We start from the raw sequence: 25,907 nt of genomic DNA on the forward strand, positions 1-25,907 counted from the left end.
CTATTTCTAAAAATGATCAAGAACTCTTCCTATGATTCTAAATAACTCAGAACTCTTAACAGAACTATGATATCATAACATAGGGGTGCCAACTTCACACACCCGTATTATTTTTGCAATCGTAAACGCTTTTATATACTCGAAAGGTAAATTTCTATATTCTATTGCAAAATTTATATTATCTAGCAGTTGTTAATTTTTATTTATTATTTCATTTACAATATATCCAACACACACACAAACGGTAAATTTCTATATTGATGTTCATCACCTTCGATTTGCTTCAAAATTTACATAAAGTTTCCTTTTGGTCTACAATTAAAATATATGATGTTTCTAGGCCGGGCAAAAAATATGTTGTCTTTGGGGAAAAAACTTGACAATATTTATAATAAATAATAATTATTATAATAATAATTATGTTTTAAAACATAATTTTAATTTTTATAACATTTTTATTTTAAAATTGAATTAGCAAATTAATGCTTTAATCAGCTGATTTCTGTCAAAAAATATTAATCAAGTTTAAATAAATTATATTATTTTTTTTTAATATCATTCTTTTTAATATAAAACCAAAGAATAGCGCGCGCTTGTGTTGTTCTAGTTTAAATAAAGAATGCTGCGTAATGCAAAATTTCTTGGTCTCTTTTCTATCAGTTTTATTTAGCATTAAAACGGCATCGCTTTGAATGATCACGCGGAACGGACAAAAAGCAAAAATAAATTATTTCAAGTTTATGTGTATTCATATATAATCCCATTGTCAGAGAAAGTTATACAGAATGAGAATGACGTGATTTGATGAATACGACTGTTTATGATGAGATGTAATTAGATGATATATATTGCGTACAATATGTACTTTGTTTAATTACAATCTTTGTTGAATTACATACATAGTTTGGCACGCGAAGAAATGTTATAAAAATCAAAACAAAGTCTATTTTAATTCTTCGACGTTTCGAATAAATAATTTCATAGCCAGATTTCGTTTAAATAATTAATTTAAACTGTTCCGATTATAAAATAATTAATTATTAAAACTTACCTGATGTATAGGTTGTATGAAAATGCATGGAAAAAGTCAAGAAAGTTTAGTAGCTGGCTTTATATGTATATGAAATAATAAGCTAATAGAGAAAAATAACTATTAAAATATCTCTATATTGTCTATAATTAATTTAAAATTTTACATGTACCCTATATTATTAATCTATACTCCATATATATAATTTACATTATTGTCCATATATAATCTTTAATCTATATATATTTATTTATAATATTTATTTATAATATTTATTTATAATATTTATTTATATAATATTGTCTTTAATTATTTAGAAAGAGATCAAACATCTAAATATAATTAATAATTAAATAATGATCACAAGATTGTTCAAATTAGTTGTGTTGATTTTATATGACCGTCATTAGTTTTTTAATAGATTAGCGTCAATTTTTTCGCCGCCTAAATAAATAAAAGCGCTAATTGTGTAATAGCGGAAGAAGCGTCGCGTCGTGAGCTCTCGGCGTACGCCGCGACCGGCGCGACCTCTATCTTACCCCCACCACTACTCGGCGTGTTGCTCGTCTCGTTACTGGTAATGTTCAGTTCGTCTCCAGCGGCGCCCGGGAATAGTCGGATCGCGATCACTCCGTGTCGACGTATCTTTTCGTCCGTTCCGAACCAGTTGTGCGTACGACCGTATATTGGAGACGCTCAATTTATTTATTAATAACGATGGACGATCGTTTTGAGGTATTAATTGGCTCGCACGATGCGTATTTCGCTAATTCGTTTTAGTTACTCGTCCTGCCTCTCGCGTGAACGTATCCGCGGTTCGTCGCGACACGCCATTTTCTCTTAAATTACGCATATTTCGCTCGTCTGATCGGGTGCTTCGAGTACCGAAATATCGAGAAGCATTGATAACAACATCGGGAGAGCGTAATAACGACAATGACCGTCCATCCAGTGGCTCGCTCGATCGCGATCGACACGTCTTTCGGATACTGCATCATCTCGTGCGTGATTACATCGTCGCGGAATCTCTTTATAAAGCCCGTGTCACACTACGTATTGCGGACGCGGATCGGATTGAGATTGCGGATCGCGGATCAGAATTCAGCCAATCAGGTTGAGGCAGCTTCAAGTGACACGGGCTTTACGCACGTTCGCGCAGTTGGTTGGTTTGACCGGCGCGGCGTCTCGAGCATTATCTGATGTCTGAAAGATAGAGAAGCGTCGAAAAGAGTAGGGAAAAAGCGTGGTGACGGATTAATTGCGACGAAAGTAATCTCAGTTGCCGCGAAGGTTCTCGATATTTTGCAATTTGAAAGGCCGATGAGACAAGCAAAATATGCGTAAATAAGATAATAGCGGATACGTTTGCGCGAGGGGGAGGGTGAGTAACCGAAACGAATGAGTGAAATACGCGTCGATGGCGCTAATTATTCTTCATTGGCGTGCATCGCTTCGCGAATTAAAGTGTTGGTCGCGAGATGCCATTCTCCAAACACGTGTATCGCGCAGTGATGAGTGTTTCATATCTGTTAAAGTCGCGCGTGACGTGTACGGGAGTGTCGACTTTAACGACGGACAATCGTCTCGATTTATACCCATTGAATTACGCGGTCGCGCATCTCGCGTTTTTTAAAACCGACGTTCGTCGTTTCGGGCGTTCGAGTAGTCGGAAAGATCTGGTTTTCATTTATGTGGACAATGCACGGACAATTACGGAGGATTACGGTGGCCACGAGGTGTCGGTGAATGTATATATCTTTTTTTATTTCTTGATTCTTTCTCAGGCACAATGTATTATTTAATTATTTAAAATTATATAGTTCTTGATTATTTTTTGATAGATAAAGGAAAATTTGCGATTTTCGAATATTTCGTAAAAGTGAATTAATTTAAAAAATTCGATATCTCGGAAACTATAACAGATAGATTAATGCGGTTTTCACTTTTTTTCTTGCTTTAGCGTGTACAATTCAAAACTCCACTTTCGACCAGAACTCGTGATTTTCTAAATGTTTCGTAAAAGTATTAATTTAAAAAAATCGATATATCGAGTTCTGGTCGAAAATGCTGGAGTCTTGAAATGTACACGATAAAACAAGAGAGAAAAAAAAGTGAAAACTGCATAATTCTACCTGTTATAGTTTCGGAGATATCGATTTTTTCACTTTTTTTCACTTTTACGTCGTATTTTATTTATGCATGATTAAAATATTATTAAAGGATGTAGTAGAAGGGTTGAAACTCTTTAATTTTATAATTCGAAAACTACGTATTTCCGAAATGTTTTAGACAAAAATTAAAAAATGTCTGTTTATTCTTATCAGTTTGATCTTTGGTAACGTGAATTTTTATGTTGAACATTACAAGAAATCAATTTATGTAAAAAAAAAAGAGTAGTTCCATTTAAAAAGTTCAAGGCGATTTTGTCCCAATCTTGGTGGCGTCATGGAAACACCTTATAGAAACATTTTTTTCGAAAATGCACTTGTACAATTAAGGAGTTTTAATACTTCTTGTGTACCCTGTATACTTATGACGTATAAAATCTTGCATAATATTATTAATTTTCAATAAAATGTTACAGAAATGACCAATGTGAATGACTTATTAACAAATAATTATTACGATACTTTTTCTGAATAATTAAGGCGCGTATTAATATTCAAGCTGGTGAAAAATCGAATGATACAGTTTATTACAGTTATGTCTGAAATTAAATAAAAAAAGAATACCAGTTTTATTTTATGCAAGCAAGAGGATTGCAAAATTCAGTCAGGAATGCGGATTCGTCGTTCTGCCTCTGCATTCATGAAATTCGACTATCAGTTTGGCAACGATCGCGCGAGCTTTATTTTCGCGATAGTGGATAGTGGAACGTTTTCTTTCGAGGATTTTCTCCTTGAGACAATGCCTGCCATTTATTTGTCTTATTCGAAAATCCGTCTGACGAAAAACGTTTTATACTTGAGCTCCTCACGATATTTGTTGCGTCTCGCATTTATTATTTTCGGATTTATAGTATTGACGTTGTATGCACGTAATATGTGTTTTGTTTTGTGTGTATGTGTGTGTGAGTGTTGGACGATCTGTCGCGATAAAAATTATCCGAATTAAATAACGCGAATAAAATATACAGTTGAGATAAATTGTCTTTTATTAACGTTACATATTTCTTTTTGTTACAGGTACGTGTTTCTTCCAAATCGAAGGTAGACGTAAGTCAATTCATATAGTTTACACATTATATGGTTTACAAATATGAGGTACACATTCTATGGTTTTTTAAATATTATAAGCTTGTAGTATAAAACTGCTGCTACTCTGTGACTTGGAATAGAAGTCGCGGTAAAAAGCCAGTCTACACATTTTGTAGTTTACAAATATGGTTTACAAATTGTTCAATATTTTTTTTTATTATTTACAGTCCTCTTTCTCGTTCTCTCTTTTTTGCACTCTTTTTCGCTTTCGTTTCCGGAAAAAATCAGCTTACTTCGGCTTTGTTTCATGGCACTTTTTCGAATTTACGTTTTTCAAATTTATTTTTTGGCGAAGCCGATGAAGCAAACATCGCACTTTACCCACATGAACCTTTTAAGATTCAAAAAATAAACACAAAAAATTATACTCTGAATTTTATACTTCGGCAGAATTTTAATTTTGGATTCTTTACTTGAAAGATATTCTACGTTAAAAATTGAAAAGTTATGACAAAAAAAATATATTATATAAATTATATTATAATATATTTTTTTTGTCATAACTTTTTAATTTTTTAAAATTCTGCCGAAATATAAAATTTATTTAAAATAAAATCAGGAGTATAATTTTTTGAGTTTATTTTTTGAGAAGCTTATATATATATAGGTTCAAAATTATTAAATTAAAGCAAGATTAAAGTTAATTGAAATTCGGAAACAATGTTTTCTAGAAGAGCATAAATTAATAATCGTTAATAAGATTTAAGTTTATTAACCATAGATGAATTTTGATTAATGAATAAACAGGAGGGTTGGGGGGAAAGGGATGGAGAGTATAAACAATTTCCTCTCCATTCATCTTATGCATTAGGATTCTCTCTCCTTTCCCTATTTAATTAATATAATATGGTTTAAACATTCTATGGTTTACAAATATGGTTTACACATTCTATGGTTTACAAATATGATTTACACATTCTTGTTGGCTCGTTCCATAAGCTCGTTTCATAAGCTCGTTTCATAAGCTCGTTTCACAGGAGGGTTGGGGGGAAAGGGATGGAGAATATAAACAAGTTTCGGCGAACGGATCCGTCGATCGGTGTAAATGTTTTGTCCAAAAATTGGAAGGGCTACGTAATAAAGAGATCCCTGAAAACTACTTTTCGGCATTTGCAAAGGGCGCTTGTGCAGAAACGGACGCGAAAGACGCCTTAGAACATACATGTATAAATGGAAGAGAAATTATTTATATTCTTCTGCTGTGCGCGCGGATTTAAATCACGACGTGCGCAATTTCTCGCGATACGTTATCCCGCGGGGAAGTTTGCGTTCGACGTTTTGTCACAAACTCGATGCGAGATGCAACGGTATTTTTTTAAATATATACATATGGTTATAATATAATATGGTTTAAACATTCTATGGTTTACACATTCTATGATTTACAAATTCTATGGTTTACATATTCTATGGTTTACATATTCTATGGTTTACAAATATGGTTTACACATTCTATGGTTTAGAAATTGTTGAATATTTTTCCAATCCAGATATTTATAATAAGCGCGAATGAGGTATCTCCGGGAAGGATGTATTTTCCTTTCGCACGACGCGACGTCCTTCCTCAAACGTAGCAAGGGAGAACCACCCCTTGCACGCAGCCAGGGCAGCGCGAATAGCAATCTAGATGGCGTGCTAGGAGGTGGTAATTCACTGTCCTGAGGGCAGAATCAAGAATTTCACCTAGCGCGCCGTTGAATTCCCCTTTGACGCCAGGCCTTTGGCCCGGGGCCGTTTAGCTCATTTACCGCCCGACTTGCGCGCGAAAATCTTTTGACGTATCCTCGCTCGACGCCTCCCGGCACTTTTGCTCTCTTGCTCGGCGTTTATTGACTCTTCCGGTGCGTCAAAACGCGCCTAAAGCTCGCGTCACTATTATATTTCCTTTTTATTTTGAATACGTATACTCGATACATGATTCTGCATCTTGAAAACGGAAGGAGAACGGGGAAAAAATATTAGCTACCATAGTTAAATTTTAGTTATTTCTGTATTACGCTTGAAATTTAGTTACTACGTCTAAATATTCACTCTCTATGGTAACTAATATTTTTAACTGTAATTTAATGGGGAATTCTCAACTAAATATAGCTGCTTTATTTATTTTGTACGTCTTACTTTTTACGTCATTATTTATTTACGTCTTTAAAATTTAATTCGCGAAAAGCACATCATTTTCGACGACTTACAGTTCTTAAAGTATTAGTATCTTGACGTTATCATGGACGAGAATCGAATTTATATTTCATAACACACAAATCCTATGAAACGTGAAAAAAGGAAAAATCGTTATAGTAAAATTTTTATTTGTGGTGCTCTCTCTATCGATAAAGTGTGTGCAAAGCGAAATTTTAATCAAATATTTTTAAAGCGCTCGAAAGCGGTCCTCTGCAATTTTTGCGTAAGAACTTTTTCATATGTAGAGCAGACCTGCCATTTTTTATAGTATTAATATCACTAAACGTATGATAATACTATTGCGCGTTGTCAAATAACTTGCTATCAGCTTGTAGGTATGCTAATCGTTTTCATGAGACGTGTGTGATAGTAAAAGAAATTATATTTATTTCATACACACCACGGAACATACTAAGTTTTATAACATTTTACACTAGACTCTCGATTTGCTGCGAAACCGCAGAAATATCGATGCTACACACAGAAAAATACGCAAGTAAATATTACTGTTTCAAGTATTTCATAAGTTCATATATAATATATAAACTTATGAAATACTTGAAACAGATAATATTTACTTGCATAAAGTATATTTACTTGCGTTTATATTACTATTTTTCTGTGTGTATCTATGAAATAAGATTTTTACCTCAAATTAAAAATTTTTTAAATATATCATTGCTATTATAAAATTTACTATATGAAAAAATTCTTTTTCGAAGTTAATTTAAGTTATGTTCTATTTCTTTTTTGTCTGTAATTTTTACGTATATAAAGGATATTATATTCTAAATTTATGTTCAAAATATATACATATATATATATATATAATATATGCAAGTTTTTTACGAATTCGTAAAATTATTTATGCTTCAGTGAAGTAGTTGCGATACATCTATAGGAGACATTTATTTCTATGATTTAATTACTAACTAACTACTTTAATATTTGAATTTAATTTAAATAACTAATTAAATATTACTAATTAAATATTTAAAAAACGTGACATAACATAAAGTCAACTAAGTCAGTAGATAAATTATAATATACGTGCGTTCCTAAATATCTAATGCAAAAATAGAGAAGCGGCTTTTAAAATCATAAAAATAGTTTTTAATTGTCCGTAAGACAATATCTTAGAGACCATAATTCGATTTGGAATATGTATAAATTTGAAGGAGTACCGCGCTCTGGCATTTTCTGCTGCGATTTGGATTATCGGTTAAATACGCAAACCGGCGAGTGAGATAATGAGTGTACTCAGCTGTGCAAATCGCCTATTTAACAATGCCTAGCTTTTATCAAATTAATGCCCCACTCTTCTTCTTCCTCTCCTTCCTTCCGCGCCGTTATTACAATTATTGCAGACATCACGCGCATACCGGGAAGTAGTCGATGCAAGACGCAATTTTGAAAATTTCAACGAAACTTCCTATCGTGTCCTAATAATAAGAAAACTGACGGGCGAAAATTTTATCTCTTAAATCCACCACAGCTCGGGTTTTCAATTTTTATTATTTCTTTTGTCTTATTGAATTATTCGATTCACTATTAATAAGAATTACTTGCAACAATCACACGGAGTTTATAATGTATTTATAATTTATAATTTATAATTTTTCCATAGAATTTACAATATTAATGTAATATCAGAATTTATAATCGCAATCGGAATTTAATTTACAACTTTAATCACACACACAATACAAATTAATCATATTTCTAATTTCTCGAGAAAAATGGATATTAAAGAACTCTTCTCTCTCTCCAAAATAGAGTTCTTAGTCTGAAATTCACAAAATTAATATCAGAATTTATATCGTAAATTTAATCTATCTAACTTTGATCACAATTAATTATATCTCTAATTTCTCTAAAAAATATTAATTATTTTAAATTATATTTTATTTTTAATTATTTTAAATTTTAAATGTTGATTCTCTCTCTCCTTATCTCTATCTCCTTCCAAACGACCTCTTAAAATATCAAGAGCGAGAGTTCAGCAAGACGCATATAAAGTACCGAGGGAGGCAAACAGCGCCTCGGCGAAGAGCGCTAAATAGTCCGAGGTCCGATCAAAATTACAGCAGTAATTCTCTGGTCGGAGAGCAAAGAGAGCTGGAGGCAGATGTACAAACAACCGTCGGTCTTTCTCGTTTCTCCTTTTCCCGGAGGAACAATTCGCCCGTCCGCTTCCTTCCGGCCGACCGTAAATCCCGGAGCCGCGAGATGACATTACGAGAGAGAAGATCATAACTTCATATCTCTCGTCGCAGCCGCCGTTCAAATCAAGCTACCGCGCATTCACGCTCCGTCAATATATTTGCACGAATTTTTTTTCACGAGAATTTAAACAAAGAAAGATAAATCTTCGATATAGAGGCGACCTCACAGAAAATTTTGAAACTTACATATTTTTAAAGGAAATTGAGTTACTTTTTAAAAAAAATTGTAGCTTTTATTTCATTAATCTTCTATTTTTTATATTGATAAAATATAGAGTAATGTAGGAATAGTATCCCTTTTATTAATGTATTTATGTGTTTATTTTAAATATTGTGTTTTGTAGAAGTGAAAAGTAAACCCTCCCCAAAAAATTCTGACCTTAATTATTTCTTATAAAATATATACAATTTTACGCGTGTTAAATGATTCATATAGTCTGCTAAATTGTTCATCGCGCAAACTGATAGTGCAGTCTTGCGCGTAACATATGTATATGAAAAGTTGACTTAAATGTTGCAATCAAGTAAAGTAAATACACAGAATAGCGCGCGTTTTCGCGCGAAACATCGTTATCGATGCAAAGAGGCGGCACAAAGTGATTTTTTTTTCGAGCGATGATCCTTTTTACGACGCCAGCGTCGAGGAAAAGAGAGTGCACGTTCGCGAACTAAACGAACTCCACTCGCGTAACGTAATTAATCGATAAAATCGTCGAGCCGTGATAAGGTAAATAATCACGGTGCCGCGTGCAAATTTTTTACATTGCGCGTTAAATGACGGCTATAAAACGTACGATATTTTCCAGTTTCCAGTGCTCCCGCGAGGTCGACGGCGTTAAATTACGCAATCGGTGATTAAAGCCTACGATTTATTAAGAATACAACAATCATGGTTGCAGGAAAAAATATATCTGCGCCATCATTGTATCCGACAGAGCCACTCGTCTCACACCGACCAAAACCGCGAAAATATATGCGTATATAAATGCGTGTAAATGTGTATGCGTAAATTGAGAGAGCTCAGGAGTTTGTTAAATTTGCTACGCCAAAATAATTGTGTGTATCAGGCATTAAGATACTTCAATAAATTTTTAATAAAAATAAAATCATCAACACAACGACGCAACATTTCCAATAATGAAATTTCCATTTTAATTAACAGCATATGTAAAATAGTTATGAATATTATATATTATATATTATAATGTTGCATTATGTTGTAAATTCTCTTGAATATTTAAATATTGTATTTTTCATATTAATTTTATTTTAATTTAATTGCAAGGACAATAATAATAAAAAACATTTATTTAAATCAGTTTTATATATTTTTCAAATCTCTCTCTTATTGTTAGCTATCGTAACAAAAATAAATTTCTCCTCCCTGTTTTCACAAAAGATAAAAAATTGCTTGTCCTTTCGTTACACTATAAAAAATTCCTAAAAATTTTTCAATCTTTTGTTATATATTTTTGTTTCTCTCCTCGTATTATTATTATTTTTCACATAAAGAATTTTTATATTATTCAATAAAATTGTTTGATCATAATACAAATTGAATTTCTTTTTTTTTTATTATAATACAATCATGGATTTATTTATGTTAATTACTCTATATTTGAAGCTAAAACTCTAGGCACTGTCGGTTTATTCAATCCAAAAAGAGAAATAAAAAATGCGCAATCTTTCGTACGCGAAAATGAAGGGCAGCAAAATCGCACGATTGCGTAATTAAGCCAGTGAACGGCCGCGGTTCCAACGGGACGAGTTATTAGTCGTGACATTAGTTTACGGCATGAATACGCTGGCTTAATTAATTGGCAGCTATTCCCCGGACAGCGTGTAACTACAGATTACCAATTATAGCGACACCCTTCGAAATTTCCGGGAGATGGTCGCCTATCCCGCTTTTCGATACCGTTGCGCGATACGAGGCGGGGATCAGCTGATTACATAATAACATTTACGCGGATCGAAAATTATGAAGCCGTTCGGCACGTTTTCGTGAAATGCATTTACTAACATATTTGTTTTTATCTAACTGCAGCGCCAATTACGCTTGCAATTATATGCTTATCATATCGAAAGCTCATTAAGTATCATTATTTATCTACAATTAAGGCTCCTGGCTCCTTTCCGACCATGTCGAAATCGTGACGTCAGAGGCGAGAAAACACACGCTAAAATTTCTTAGATGCCATTTCGAAATAAAAAAATATTTCGATAAAACAGCACTTCAGATGGCTTTAGCATACTCTTAAAAAACCCCGAAAACTATCCTTTCCCCTTTATAATCAATCAACAGCTGTAAAATGTAATATTATGAAGCCCAGTCCGTCTGGTCTTTGCACATGCGCAGTCATTCCGCATGTCGAAGTCTGATATCTCGATCATTTTACAGATGTTGATTGATTATAAAGGGAAAAAGATAGTTTTCGGGGGTTTTTAAGAGTGTGCTAAAGCCATCTGAAGTGCTGTTTAATCGAAATATCTTTTTATTAAAAAATGGCATCTAAGAATTTTCAGCGTGTGCTTTCTCGCCTCTGACGTCACAATCCAATATGGCCGCGGTGAGCACCCAGGACCCTTAAACATCATTAATATGGTTTAAACATTCTATGGTTTATAAATATGGTTTACACAATCTATGGTTTACAAATATGGTTTACACATTCTATGGTTTACAAATATGGTTTATATTTTATTTTTGATTAATCGTATTTAAAAGCTCTTGAGATTTTTTAACTTACTTTTTTCTGTGATTTATACAGAGCTCAGCAATTATAAATATGTCAAAATCAATCATTTCAGATTTACTCGTTTGTTTCTTTCTCAGACAGTAAGAATTAAAAAATTTAATTTAATGCCCTATAAATATTTTTTTCTTTACGTCAGTCTTTATTATATTATTTTTCGAATCAACATATGTTGTTGAAAAATATTTGACAATGAGATAAAAGAAGAGATTAAAGATCGTGACAAAAAATACAAAATCAGATATAAAAAAAACTAATAAGCGCCAAGCGCAATAAAATTGTTTTTAAATTTCTCTTTTTAATTACTTTATTTATTAACAAAATAATTAAAGCTCTTATCAGTCTTTTTCATACCTGATTTTGTATTTACGTATCAGAGCCTTTTTAATTTGTTATTTTTGAAAAGAAAATAGAGAGAGAGAGAGAGAGAGCCTCGGCATTTTAGACGGAGAAAGACAAGAGCGCTTCTTCTTTCTTTCATGTACCTTTCATTGATATTCGATCACTCGTTCTTTGCCTTTCGTCACATCCGAGTCGATTTTGTTTACCGTGGATCCGCGGGCCGGCGCGAGATAGGAGAATCGATTCCGGGGAAGGACATGGATAACTTCCGCTGTTAAAACATAATGCCGCGGTCTAGCATCGCCGGTTAATCGCTGGAAAATCGCGCACCTGTTTCTAAAAACCGGTGTGAAAGTATCAGGCCGTTGAGGCGACGAGCATTTTCCAGGCGAGTTATATTGTCGAGCGCAACATTATTTATCACCGTGGCACGCGTTTTCACGCGGCTATTCCGACTCGGCAACCTAATGGCGGCAGCGTTATCCTACACTAACGGTGCTCTCGAGCACGGGGTCTGAAAGAACTCGATAAAAATCGGGGATATATATATATATATATATATATATATATATATATGTAAAAGCGCGCTTTAACGAGGCTTTTTCTCGACGCACTTCTAATAGCCAAGTAAGAATTTTTATCTATTATGTCAATTGTATCCGTAAGAAGATGTAAGACATAAATCCGGTACGTTATTTTCAATAGTTAACACGATCTTCGTGCTACGAGATTTTCCATAAGGTTTGATTCCCACGTGTCCTACGCTCTCAATATAAAATTGCTCGCAATAAGCCGTCGCTCGTGCTCCGAATATCGAGATTTAGTTGCGCGGCCATATTCGCGAAAGTGTGATAGAATATCGATATATGTACATGCATATATTCGGATATGTATATGCACGTTTCGTGTACGATGACATGTAACATGTGACGAGAATACACAGGCATATTACCACTTGAATGGATGTGATTTATCAATCTTTTGTCAAGTTAATCTTAAAAAATCTAACGAGAATATATCTTCTCATTGTCAGATCATTCTTTTTTTTCGCGTATCTTACGCTTAATGTAAAATAAAACGAATTATATGGTTTACACATTCTATGGTTTACACATTCTATGGTTTACAAATATGGTTTACACATTCTATGGTTTACTAATATGATTTACAGATTCTATGGTTTACAAATATGGTTTACATATTCTATGGTTTACAAATATGGTTTACACATTCGATGGTTTATAAATTGTTGAATATTTTTTTTTTTAAATTTAACACTCGCACAACATTGATTTTTCATACAATGATTATGAATATTTATATACTATATATCAATAATCATATATCAATATCATATGAAAAATCAATGTTGTGCAATTTATCATTTATCATATATGTATGTGTTTTATTTTATAGTCTACATAATTAATCGAAGTTTTGATTTTCTAATATGTTACACATTTAATATAGTTTAAACATTCAATGGTTTATAAATATGGTTTACATATTCTATTAATTTTTTTCGAATAGCATCTCACATACGACGCATTTCGTTTGGTATTTCGATCGACGCGACGTGAAAATGTCGAGCTATAAAATCTTCTATAATAAAGCTCGTAAAATTTCGATCTTAAAATACGTAAGCTATTTATCCAATTTGATTTTTCAGAATTAGAATGTTCGTATATCTTTATTTCAGATATTTTTTTTAAAAATTGTAAAAGAATCTTTTATATTCATAAAAAAAAGAAATATTCCATATATGTATTTCAATTTATTACTGCTATCGCATATACTCTATACTATTTAAGATACTCTTAACATTTACAAATTATATTAACATTATAAGTATCTCTCTTTCTCTCTCTTCTTAATATATTATACATAATTATATTATCTTTTCAACATATTGAATCGCGCGTTCTTGGGAAGTCTTTTTTTTATAGGATAAATATGAAATTACTTATCTAGAGCTATCTGGTGTATGAATTAGTCGTGTAAAATCGAACGTGCCTGTTAACAATCACCGATACACGTACACGAATCGTTAACTTTTCACCACTGCTTCTCATCGCATGTGTAAAATTATCCATCATTTATAATATGAGAGAAGGCACATTAATCTCTTAATTTCTAATTTATTAGAAAAAGTTATCTTTTTGTCAAATCAAGCTAAAAAATGGCAATAAGAGCCAAGCATAATTAAGAGATGTAAATTTTCTATAATTATATTCTAATTTTTAATTATAATTTTTATATTATTTTATTTTATTAATAATTATATTAATACATTAATTATAGCATTAATTATATTCTAATTTTCTATATTGCTTAATTATTCTTTTTTCATCTACAAAAATATATTCTGGCAAAATTAGGTATATGAAAAATAAAAATTTAAAACTTTATACATATACATACATGAGATTATGTTATTTCTCTTATATTTTTTCGTTATAATGTAATTCAGCAGTCATTTATATTCGACGTTGCAAAGTAAAACAGTGTATGTTGAATGATCGGGCGCCGAATTAAGTAATATTAAGACAATTAAATTCTCGTTAAGAAGAAATCGATCACAAATTATCCGAAAAATATACGCTCGCGCACATTTCGACCCACAAATCCAGTTACATTTTGTATACTCACGTACGGTACGTGAGTTGCACTTACCGTAGGTACGTGCGAGAGGTCTGTCGACAGACGTGGATATGGAAGGACAGAGAAAAGGGAAAAAGGGATGATTGAAAGGTTGGAAATACAAGGAAGTCGAATACGTCACGCACGGCTTTTAATGCCCTCGGAGACGCGATATTCCCGGCGTCTGCAGCGGAATTCACTCTCTCTCTCTCTCTGTGTATGTGTATGTGTGTGAAAGCACAGTGCAGTTTATTTAATTGTTCCGCAATTCTGCACGGTACGAATTGCCATGCCAAATGGCTGTCACTTTGGTAACAACTCTGGTAGCGCCAAAATATAAGAGAGTGCACGATAAAAACGCGAGAGTAATCGAATACTTTTTTTCGCACTGTTATTTAAATTTAATAAAAAAAGCACGCAAAATGCTTCGTATATGTATATTCCTTGGTATAATTGGAATCTTTTATAATATAAATCACACGTAGTTTTTTTATTTATTTTCTCGCGAAACCCGACATTATTTTGGTATGTATCTTTAAATAAATTTCTCCATTTTGTTTTATATTACATATGTTCTAAAAAAATTATAAGTATATCGTTGTTCGATATTGGATTATCATTTTTTTACGAACTGAATAAACCAGTGCAATAAATCTCCATTGATTATCGATAATAATTCAATTAAAATAATTTAAGCATCATAAACACTATAATTATTACTGTTAGCTAATGCAACTTAATAATAAACAATAATTGAGAGAAAAAAACTTTATATCTAAAATGTATAAAATATATTATAAAACTACAAAGAACAGCACGTGCCAATAAGGAATTTTCGTATCGACAAATTAAAAAAAAAAAACTCGAAAAAAACGTGTTATTCGTTTGTAGATAATTTAAAAAAAAAAACAAAAAAACAAAAAAAAATTGAACTGCGGCGCAATTTATTTAATCATCGCGCTCTTCGCTGTAAATCCCCATTACGAGAGGCTATTGCGTAGCCCGGTCGTTCCATCGGATGCGTTTCCCTTTCTCCCTCTCTCTCTTTCTCTCTCTTTTTTCCCCCCGACAAAGTGATCCATGTAATTGCGCTCTTTTGCATCGACGTCGCGACGACAAGGCCGTTTTATCGCACGAATATCGAAAAGTGCGCGCGATCCACGAAAGTGTCGCGCAGGGAATACAACGTGCGCTAGAGACGATGTCCTTAAAAGCTTTCACGAAATTGACGCGCTTGTACAAACACACACACATATACGTACACACATATACACATACACACACGTACAGCAAGCATGCAAAACACGCGTACGCGGTACCTGACTTTTTTTTCTTTTTTTCTCGACGAAGCTGATCGTCACAATTTTCTCTAGATTCTCGCTAAATTTTTTAGGACACCGATAAAATAATATCGCATCGATATTCAACGCGAAGCGTCGGCGAACAGAATTTTTCCGGCGACGCCGGAACTACTTCATACTCTTTCCTGTCCTGCGATGACGCAACTTGCGCTTGTCTTCTGGCAAGCAGTATATGTACTTATATGTACGTCGGTGATGAGATCGTAAATTTCATGAGATTGCCTCGTGTTATTAAGACTATGATTAATATGTGTATGTCCTATATGCATAAGCTTGCAAGAGCCAAAAATTCAATGAGCGCTTTCCTTTAAATCATATTTGTGAATATGTAGGTTTTGTATTAACAGAGATATAACTGAAAGACATTTCACGTTAATGGTGATATCATCTAAATGCCCGAGACCGTAAAATGTTGCTGATAAATTCTTACACGGAACACTTTAAATGTGGAAGATAAAAAATGGCTGCATATACATTACGTGCACTTTCGCGGCATTTAATTCTTATCTTCGTTGTGTACAATAGAGAACGTATTACGTAAAATAAATTATACACGAATAAAAACAGAATTTATTAAAAAATAGAACTCTAAGATATTAACTAATTTAATTTTCAGTTTTGATACTAATTAAAAAGATATTTCGATCAATTACCTACTTGAGTGGTAATAGTAAATGAAAAAATGCCAAAAATGCATAATTTAATTTTAATAAAAGATATTTATATATAAGAGCTTTCAAGATATTGTTGCGATAATAAAGTTATAATTGCAAAATTAAATTGTTTAAACAATTTATTCTAAAATACTTTTTATAGTTAAAAAAATATTTAGTTTTTTATTTTACTGAAAAAATTAATTAGAAAAGAACATATTTTTTCTAATAAAGTAAGTATTTACTTATGACTGATTTCAAAATTGGCGAATATAAATAGTTTATATTTCTAAAAATTTAGAATCACCATTTTGAGTCTGCCATTTGATTTTGCAATTTTGATCTCAAAAAATCGTAATCTACAATCTCCAAAATCCCTACATACTATACATATATGGATATATGCATCACTGTCATTCAAGTGGTTAAAATATAAGAATAATCAAAATTTTAACTGTATAAACTTGATACAATTGATTAACGTTATTAAATTAAACATTATTAATTTGTAATTCATCAATTCCATAATTGCGTTAAGCGTAAATATAATATTTTAAAATACAAATTTATTTCCACACACATAGATAATAGCCTATACTTTCAAGATAAAAAAGATAAAGAATACGTATTCTCACATCGTGTACCAAACTGGCTTTTAAAAAATTCCAACTACCTTTCAGAAATATTTCCTTTCATAACTAAGATTTTTCTAGGCTGCAGGGCAGCTCGTAATTTCGCATATTACGTTCAAAAAATTAAATGAAACTGAAAAATCGTCAAACACGCAGAAGGGATTTTAAAGGAACGGGAATTTTTATTTTGGCAAAAATTGCATTCTTTTTTTCAAATCGATGAAAACTGGCGCAAATTACACTATAAAGACATCATATATTTGAAACAACATATTTCCGGATTAAATGTGTCCCGCACATATATAACGACATATTTTGTGCACATAGACATACATACGTACGTCGGAAATCAGCACTGTCGCGACCGAGAGATATAGATGCATGTAATGACGATATATGCATATACGCAGTGAGCAGGAAAACTTATTTACCGAGCGCGTGTACATCGTGAATTATTTGTTGAATTTTTGCCGAGCGCGGGCGAGGAACGCTGGGAATTTTCCCTTGCGCAGATGGAATTTTTCCGCCGAGCACAAAAAGCGCGAATGCCGACCTTAAGAAATCCTATTCACGTTTAAAAATTCACCGAGGCCGACGAGCTTGTTGAACAAGTGAAAAAGCGCCTTCAACGGAGATAGTCGGGGGGGATATTTACCGCCGAATAGTCGACGTGTGTGTCGACGGGTTTTTTTTTCTATATCGCGAAAACCCGACCCATCAGGATTCTAGCGAAAATTCGTAAATAACGATAACGTTATCAACGCTGCATTTTGCTTGTCGGCAATAAATTCAGCTCGTAAAAAAGTATCAAGCTGCCTGACGGAAGGTAAAGTATCTTTTTGTTCAAGCGGAACATGCGCGATCGATTATCTCGCGTGTAGCATTAAACAAGCTTGAAAAATATCGTTTAAGGTATATTATTCGTACTTTTTCGCGAAAAGTAAATGTAATAAAAATTATGTAATAAAAAATAAATATCTGTATACTAAAAAATATTAATTCATATTAATAATATACACACACAGAGTATTCGAAAAATTGCGGTACAGCAAAATAAGTCTCGAAATATCTCGAAAGTTTTATAAAAAAAGTTTCAAAATTATCTAGTTTGAAAAGATCTATTTATTGGTCTTATCGGTTGTCAGGATAAGATCACCTTAAATTTTTTAAGAGAAACTATCCTATTTTTTTTTTACATAAATCGATTCCTGTAGAGAGAACACATAGTTGCTTTAAAAAAAGTATGTAATCTGCAACTACATATTTTTTCTTAAAAACAATTTTTTGAGAACAATTTTTTAAAAATAAAATTACAATTTTTTAAATACCCTGTATATAGTTTATTAAAATATTTAAGAATTTTCTAAATAAAGATAAATAAAGTACAGCTTTGCGTATATAACAATTTTAATAACTTGACATAATAATTATGTCAAATAAGTTAATAATTATTATATAAAATAATTAATAATTGTTAAATAAATTAATATTCGATTTGCTCGAAAAGCAGATAATAAGTTTTCTCTCTCTCTGTTAAAAGATACCGAAGTTTACTCTGTTAAAAGATACCAAAGTTTACTCCTGGAAAATAGTCGTTTGCTATCAAACTATACTGTGTTGGCAGCATAACAAATGCATCAAATGTAAAACATAAGTGTTGCTGCTTTGAAAATCTTTGCACGCAGACGCATCTGTAGCAGTATTTCATCAAATATGCAGAAACGGATGAAACATGATGCCTATCCGGTAATGGCGCTTCCATAAAATAAATTACGACTGAAGCCGACTTAAATGATTTCTGCAGCCTTAATAGATTTTCGAATAATAAACCTTACACACATTCTCTGCGATTTATTACCATACAGTATAAAGTACGTGCAACACATTGACGATAAATAAAAAAAATCTGAATAAATCATTAGAACAATAAGAATTTCTTCGAATTTATGACAGAACTTTAAATTCTTTATATAATCAGGGGGGACGTAATCAACTTAACTTCCTTCATTTGTTTGACAGACATTAATGCAAACAATATATATTATAATAAATATAATATGTAATATATATAATATTGTATATAATATGTATATAAAGTATATATGTATATAATATATATTATATATTATATATTATAATATATATTATATATTATATATTATATATATAATTATATATATATATATAATATATATATAATATTGTATATATTATATATAATAATAATATGACTTTTTGATAATATCCGATATCTTTTTCGCAAACCGATCTGCATTGTAAAAAAATACAAGCTATTGTACTCGTGTTCGACAAAGCGATCGAACGAGTTTCCTTTCCGGCTCACTTCGAGAAATTCTTTTTCGTGAAATCGGATAGAAAAGCATGAGTAGCGCGCAGTTATTTTCGCAGCTCGTGATAAAAAATCATGCCAGAGAGCGAGAGTCGAGAAGGGAAAAAGAAACCCTTCGCGTTACTTTATACTTCTAGTGCGCATTATTAATTGCATTTATTGGTCCCATTTAATTAATCCAGTATAATACACAATGTTCGACGCGAGCAGTATAAATAATACATATGTATAAATTTATCTCGATAATTCATAGAGATTTATAGTTGTTAGTTGAGTATCTAATAGCCTAGACTTTTTATACATCTCGAGACACTGCTTTATTTCTCGAAAATTAAAATCTCATTTCTAAAATTGAAATCTATTTTCTCTTGTCATATTATATTGCAAATTAACTCTTTTAAGTGTCTCACGTTTTGCACCAACGGCACCTGCACAGCTCGACGTGATAAAATGATTCGAGGCAAAATCTTTGCGAATAAGAGACTACGCAATCTTATCGAAGCTTCGCTCGAGTCTGCACTTTCGACAAGGCAAGTGCGGCTGTGATTAGATGTTTACCGCCAATAATATAACGCGACGGAACTTAACGAGGAACAATATTACATTTATCGACACGGGAGATAGAGATAGGGCGGGACGGAGGGAGGGAGAAAGGATGGTAAACCGGCTGCGGCGACACGCGAATAATGGGATGGGAGAATTTAACAACTGTCGAACGTGCTGGAAGCTAACCGGTTAAGATTGCACCGGAAACTGCTGTGTCTCACCCCGGTTGTGTTACCCTTATACTAGCGACGCGAGCGGTTCCGCGAAGGAAGCCCCGAGGAATCAATTAGTCGACTGGAGTCGGCTGACGCCAAACACTGACTTTATTAGCATACTACGGTGGAATTGCAAATTTATACTTATTGCGCGGAGTTATCAATTAACCGCTCCCCCAAAACTGCGAGCAGTTCTCTGACCGATTCTGAACTCCTGTGCTAAGGGTCATACATAACACAGGTTTGCATGATTTTGCAGATCTGAAGAATAGTTTTCAAATTTTTTTTGGTGCATTTAATCCAAATTCGCAAACTAAAATGGCCTATCACGTCAGATTTTCGAGAAAAAAATGGAATTAAATGCTTCAAAAAACGCGTTTTGACTTTTTTCAAAATTCTTAATTATTGTTTAAACAATTTCTAAAAAAAATATTTTCCAAAGAATCCCGAAGTCTCTTATATGTACATCGGATTCGTCTGTTATAAATTTTTAAAAATGGTTAAAAACACGTTTTTTTTAGGGATTTTAACTCCATTTTTGTTAAAACTTTTGGCGTGATTAGCCATTTAGTCTCGCAGATTCGGATTTAGTGTATAAAAAAATTTGGAAATTATCTTCTTTTCCAGATCGAAAATATAAAAAAAAAATAATTTAATATTGATAGCATTATAGAGAGAGATAGGTTATAGAGAGATTTAAAAAATATGCAGAAAAAATATAAAATTATGTGTAATATATATCTGAGCTTTATATTACATTACAGAAAATTGCAATGAATTTGACTGCTGCGTTTTCGAATTTGTTTTCAAGTTTTCTACGACTCGAAACGTGTAATAATGATACGTTTTATGTTGTACACAGTATATCGTATTTTTCGGAGAAATTCTTGTATATTTATTTTTGCGGATATGGATTTATTTTTGACGGATATTTCCCTGTCGTGTGGGAGCGCCAATATTTATACGTAGCATACATTGATCTTTTCTGACTAGGAGTCGAAAGAAGCGATGTTATATTCGCCGCATAAACTCGGTCGCATTCGATTGAAGCGATTCGTGCACTTTATATAGGACGTGTGTGTATGTGTATGCGAAAGAACGTGGATGGTAGTTTTCGCAGCTTTCGGATTATAGGACAAGCTAGCACGAGGTTCTAACATGCGACTAAGTCTTCTGGCATCTGTCGTTAGGCTATAACAGTTTCAATTCGCGACGACAAGTAACTGAAACTTTAAACTCTTTAAAGCCGAATTGAGAACTTTATTACTGCGTAAGATACTCGGAAAAGTTGAAGTATTTTTTTAACTTTTAGATTTTTAGAATAGGATTATAACTTTTTTTTATTCTTTCAAACACGTGAATCTCTATTTAACAGAAATGACTGACCTTTATAAAGGCATTTTACAACCCAAATATTTTGACGAAATGCAAATCACATATATTTTAATTAATTGCGTATCCGACGGAATGTTTAATAAATCACAGAATTTTTTTCTTTGCTAATTGCCAGCTCTACATTTGAAATTTATTCTACATGCATATAATTTGAATCAGAAATAAATCAGTGGAATTTTGCGTCATAATTATCATTTTTCGTAATTAGAGTTAGCGTAATTGTTGTACGAGTTGCATTGGACTTTATTGGATTTAATTAATTTGCGTTTCATCTTTGTATTTCAATGATAAACTTCTCGCGCAGATTCAAATACTCGTAAAGTCGACTAACAAAGACTGATGAAAATCACATTTTTAACGATGAGCGACTCTAGTCAATTGTCTCGTATTTGCTTAATTACCTTTATCGTGGAAACTTCGGGTTGCGCTTTATTATGCAAAATAATTACGGACCATTTTTCGTGCTCGGGAAAATGTTAAACACATTTTGAGAAATGACTATTCGATTATGTAATTAGAAAGCCCAGTAATACTCCCAATTAGTTTTTCTAGAACTGAATTTTTTTTCTCGTATTTTTTTCGTTTGTTTTTCTTAACAACTTTTCATTAGAAATTAACAATTGTGAAGCCGTGTAACTCGTAACAATGTTTCTACGATTAAATTTTTAGTTCAGTTCTTTTTTAGTATTTTGTTTTAAGGAAAAATTAAATATAACATATGATAGAGAGATTTTATATAAAATATTTTATCAGAGAATAAAAAAATTTTCCAGTAATGTCTAATAATTACATATCTTGTTTCAATGAAAGAAAATATTGCAATTCTTTATATAAAATATTATAAATACTTCCTTTCTATATATTTATTCTCTATGCATCTTTTATTAAAATCGACACCTAAAGTAATATAAATGACAGAAAAAAAGAATTAGAAATGAAAAATTATAATTATACTTTTTTATTCTAGTGTTAATAATACATTTCTCTTCTCTTTATATTTTAATTTTTGGAATTTAATTATTTTTGAATTTATGTATTTTCCGCTTAATTATATCTCTCAGGTTAATTATAAACTTAATAATGCAGCAGCGTATTTCGCGTTTGTCTTTTATCGTATAAATTAAAAATAAGAAAGCAACATAAGAGAAATAAGAGGTAAAAGCTTATATTTCTCTATGCATGCTAATTATACAGTTGTTGTTTAGTAATGCGATACTTCAAGAGAGAAGACTGCGTCGTTTTATTAATGTCAAAGTATCATCCGAGATGGGTACAAATACACAATTATGTGTATATTTTTGTTTTATTCTTATTTTTTATCTTATTTTATTATTAATAATAATAATATATAATATATATATTTAAATTTTACAAATAACTATTTTCTTTACAAGAGAAACAATAGTATAACAATGAATTCATCAATTTCATTACATGAGAATTACAAAGCAGCGTTAAAACAAGAGAGTCGTTAGAGAGAGATAGAGAGGGAATCTAAAGTGCTCTCTTGAATTCTTATACCTACTTGCCGCTGGAAAGCGCTACTTCTGATGAAACGTAGACAAAGCACTTGTTAACGTTAAGTCCCTTACATATCTCGGTATGTACATGCGAGACGAAAGCGACACGGTCAATAGGAACTTTTATTGCTCCACGGACTTTTGTGCATGCGAGGGTGGAAGGGCCGTCCCTCTGTCAGAACAAAGCTTTTGCTTTGACCAGTTCCGTTATACGAAGCGCGGGTTTATTCGGTTGGCGTTCACAGTCTCGATTCACAATTTCAAATCAAACATTGCGCGCGATATGGCTTTGCGGGAAAAATGGTTGTTGCTCCGAATGTAAAGGAAATTACTCCAAAGGCTTATTTATACAGAACGCTTTTTGCCACAATATTCGTCGCACGCGATATCACGTACTGTGATCTATTTTTATTTATATTATTTTTCGACACACAAAATTGAGAAAAATATTTGTTTAATTATAAATTTTCTTAAATTTTATTGATTAATTATGGATATTTTTATTTAATTAATCGTTTTTAAATTAAATAATTTTTATATTAGTCAATAATTATTTTATTTCACGCGAATGTGTTTGTATAATATAATTAAATTAACGATAGCAATTTATAGCATTTATTAATGTGTATAAATGAGAATACAAGCTCACTTGAGTTTAAATTAAGATTATCTCTGAATTTTTTTTAGTTGATTTTCATTGCAGAAGGCAACAATTTCTCATTTTTTTTGTACGTCTCCGTAGTAGCTCTCTTCGCTCATATAATGTCGCGCGGATGCCGTAACTTTTTGCTTTTGATTGCGAACTGTCCCGTGTATCGCCAGATGCAAAACTGCATTACGCTGCCCATTCGTTGCGAAACTTGCGGCGGCTTTTTTTTTCTCCCTCCGCTTCGAGTAATGAATTCCATCCTGTCGCGGAAATAACGAAAATCCTCTTTCCATTCCCAACAATTACGCAGTTTCGAGAAACTGCGTGCCGAACCTTTTGTTTCTTTCTTCGTCTCGTATATTTACGTTGAAATGTGTGGTAATTCTATACGGCACATTTGTTGCAAAATCTTCATACGATCTCCCCTTTTCCCCAAGAAAGTTGGACACCCGGTGCCTCGCATCGTCCCTTCGAGAACGATATGTATGATAATCCGTGGTGTTACGAGTAACATCTAGGTCGTTGCGGAGGTCAAGAGGGCAATCTTTTAGAGGTGGGAAAGGAACTTCGGGTGCCACTTACTTTCTGAGCTACGAGAGTAAAAAAGATCGTAGGGCGGAAATGGGTTCGAGAACGAAAATCAAATAGCATCTCGTTTGAAGCTTTTTACATAATAAAATGTATATTTTTTTGCCATTTTATTACAAGATTGGAAACAGTGTTAAAATAATACAATGTTTGTTCAAAAAAAGAATTGATGATTAAAGAACAATGAACGGCGGCTTAGATTAGTCATGAAGTTTTCCGTGAAGTTTCGGACACGATTGCTCGGAGACGGCTTCCGAAAGAGTAGATTTTTTTGGGGGGGAAAACGTGCGCGAGATGCGAAGAACATTTGTTTATCGTGAACGGTGGATTGTAACCATAGAATTTTACTGGCGGGAATGCTCTCTCGAAAGGTGGCACGTGGTAACACGTGCCTTCTATTATAGTTGTCGATAATTAATCATTTTATCTTTATATTTAATGTATCTTTATATTTTTATAATAATCTACCTTTTTTAAAATTCGAAAATATAATTTGATAAATAATTGATAAATAATTTTTAATAAATTCTCTACAATTTAATTAATAAATCATTATAAATTTTTAAATTAGAATATTACTAATTACTTTATCATATACTATCGTGCAACTTTATATGCGTATTTCATCTTCAATAAAAAATACATTTATTCGAGAAGAAAATTTTAGATTCGCTATAAATATTCAATAATTCCCAACAGGCCGAAAAATCACGCTTGTTACTGAAAATAATCTATACAAGCAAATAAATTCAGCTCCCTTCGGCTTCAAAAGTCGGCGGTATAATAAATAGTCAATTTCTAGTGACAATTGGATTCTCCGGAGAATCGATGCCTTGCTTTCTCGCCCCGTCAGGTTTTCGTCCATAACCGTCATTCTTTCCAAGATACCGACGACTTCCCTGCCTCCTACACTTCCATTTTACAGCTTCCTTATTCCGTCGCTGACCTTTTCAGTCGTATCTTTTTCCCCTGGCAAGTTTTCGCCATATAAAATTTTCCATTGAATTCATTGAAATAAAACAATAAAGTCTCACAATTATAATAAAATCCCGAGTTTTAACAGGATTCTTCTTCTCTAAATATATATATTGCCTCGATTAATTGTTATTACATCTCTATCTATGGTTACACATTGAAAAATTTGTTCCTGGAACTTACTTTCTGCGCAAATTCGCGCGATTTGATATTTTTACTATGCAAATTGATCATACATTTACATTCAACGAGTCATTATTAGGTGACATAGATACGGTTCTCGTTGAAGCAATAAATTCAATATTAATCATATTACGGTCAAATATACTCGATTAAATAACTGAAAAATGTATTATTAATTAATTAATTAATATGCAGTGGTATTATTTCCTAAATTAATAATGAGACAAATAATAGAATTATATCTATGCTTTTCATAATGCAATTTATTATGAAATATGATGGCGTTAATTATTTAATTTTATGCTTCGAAAAAACCTTCCATTATGTTTTCCATTATTATATGTAATATTTAAAGAATATATATGTTTTAAACATTAAAATACATATACAAACAAAACAAAATTATATAACT

General features: G+C 32.3%; 1 protein-coding gene across 4 annotated transcripts in view; it reads left to right on the forward strand.

Moving 5' to 3' along the window:
- LOC145946157 (venom dipeptidyl peptidase 4) overlaps nt 1-25,907 on the forward strand; it is a 366,319-nt gene that overhangs the window by 23,854 nt on the left and 316,558 nt on the right. The gene's annotated exons all lie outside the window — the stretch shown is intronic.

The sequence above is a fragment of the Prenolepis imparis genome, unplaced genomic scaffold (assembly GCF_030444845.1).
Source record: "Prenolepis imparis isolate NDT839.2.m4 unplaced genomic scaffold, iyPreImpa1.0 SCAF_15, whole genome shotgun sequence".
Taxonomy (NCBI): Eukaryota; Metazoa; Arthropoda; class Insecta; order Hymenoptera; family Formicidae; genus Prenolepis; species Prenolepis imparis.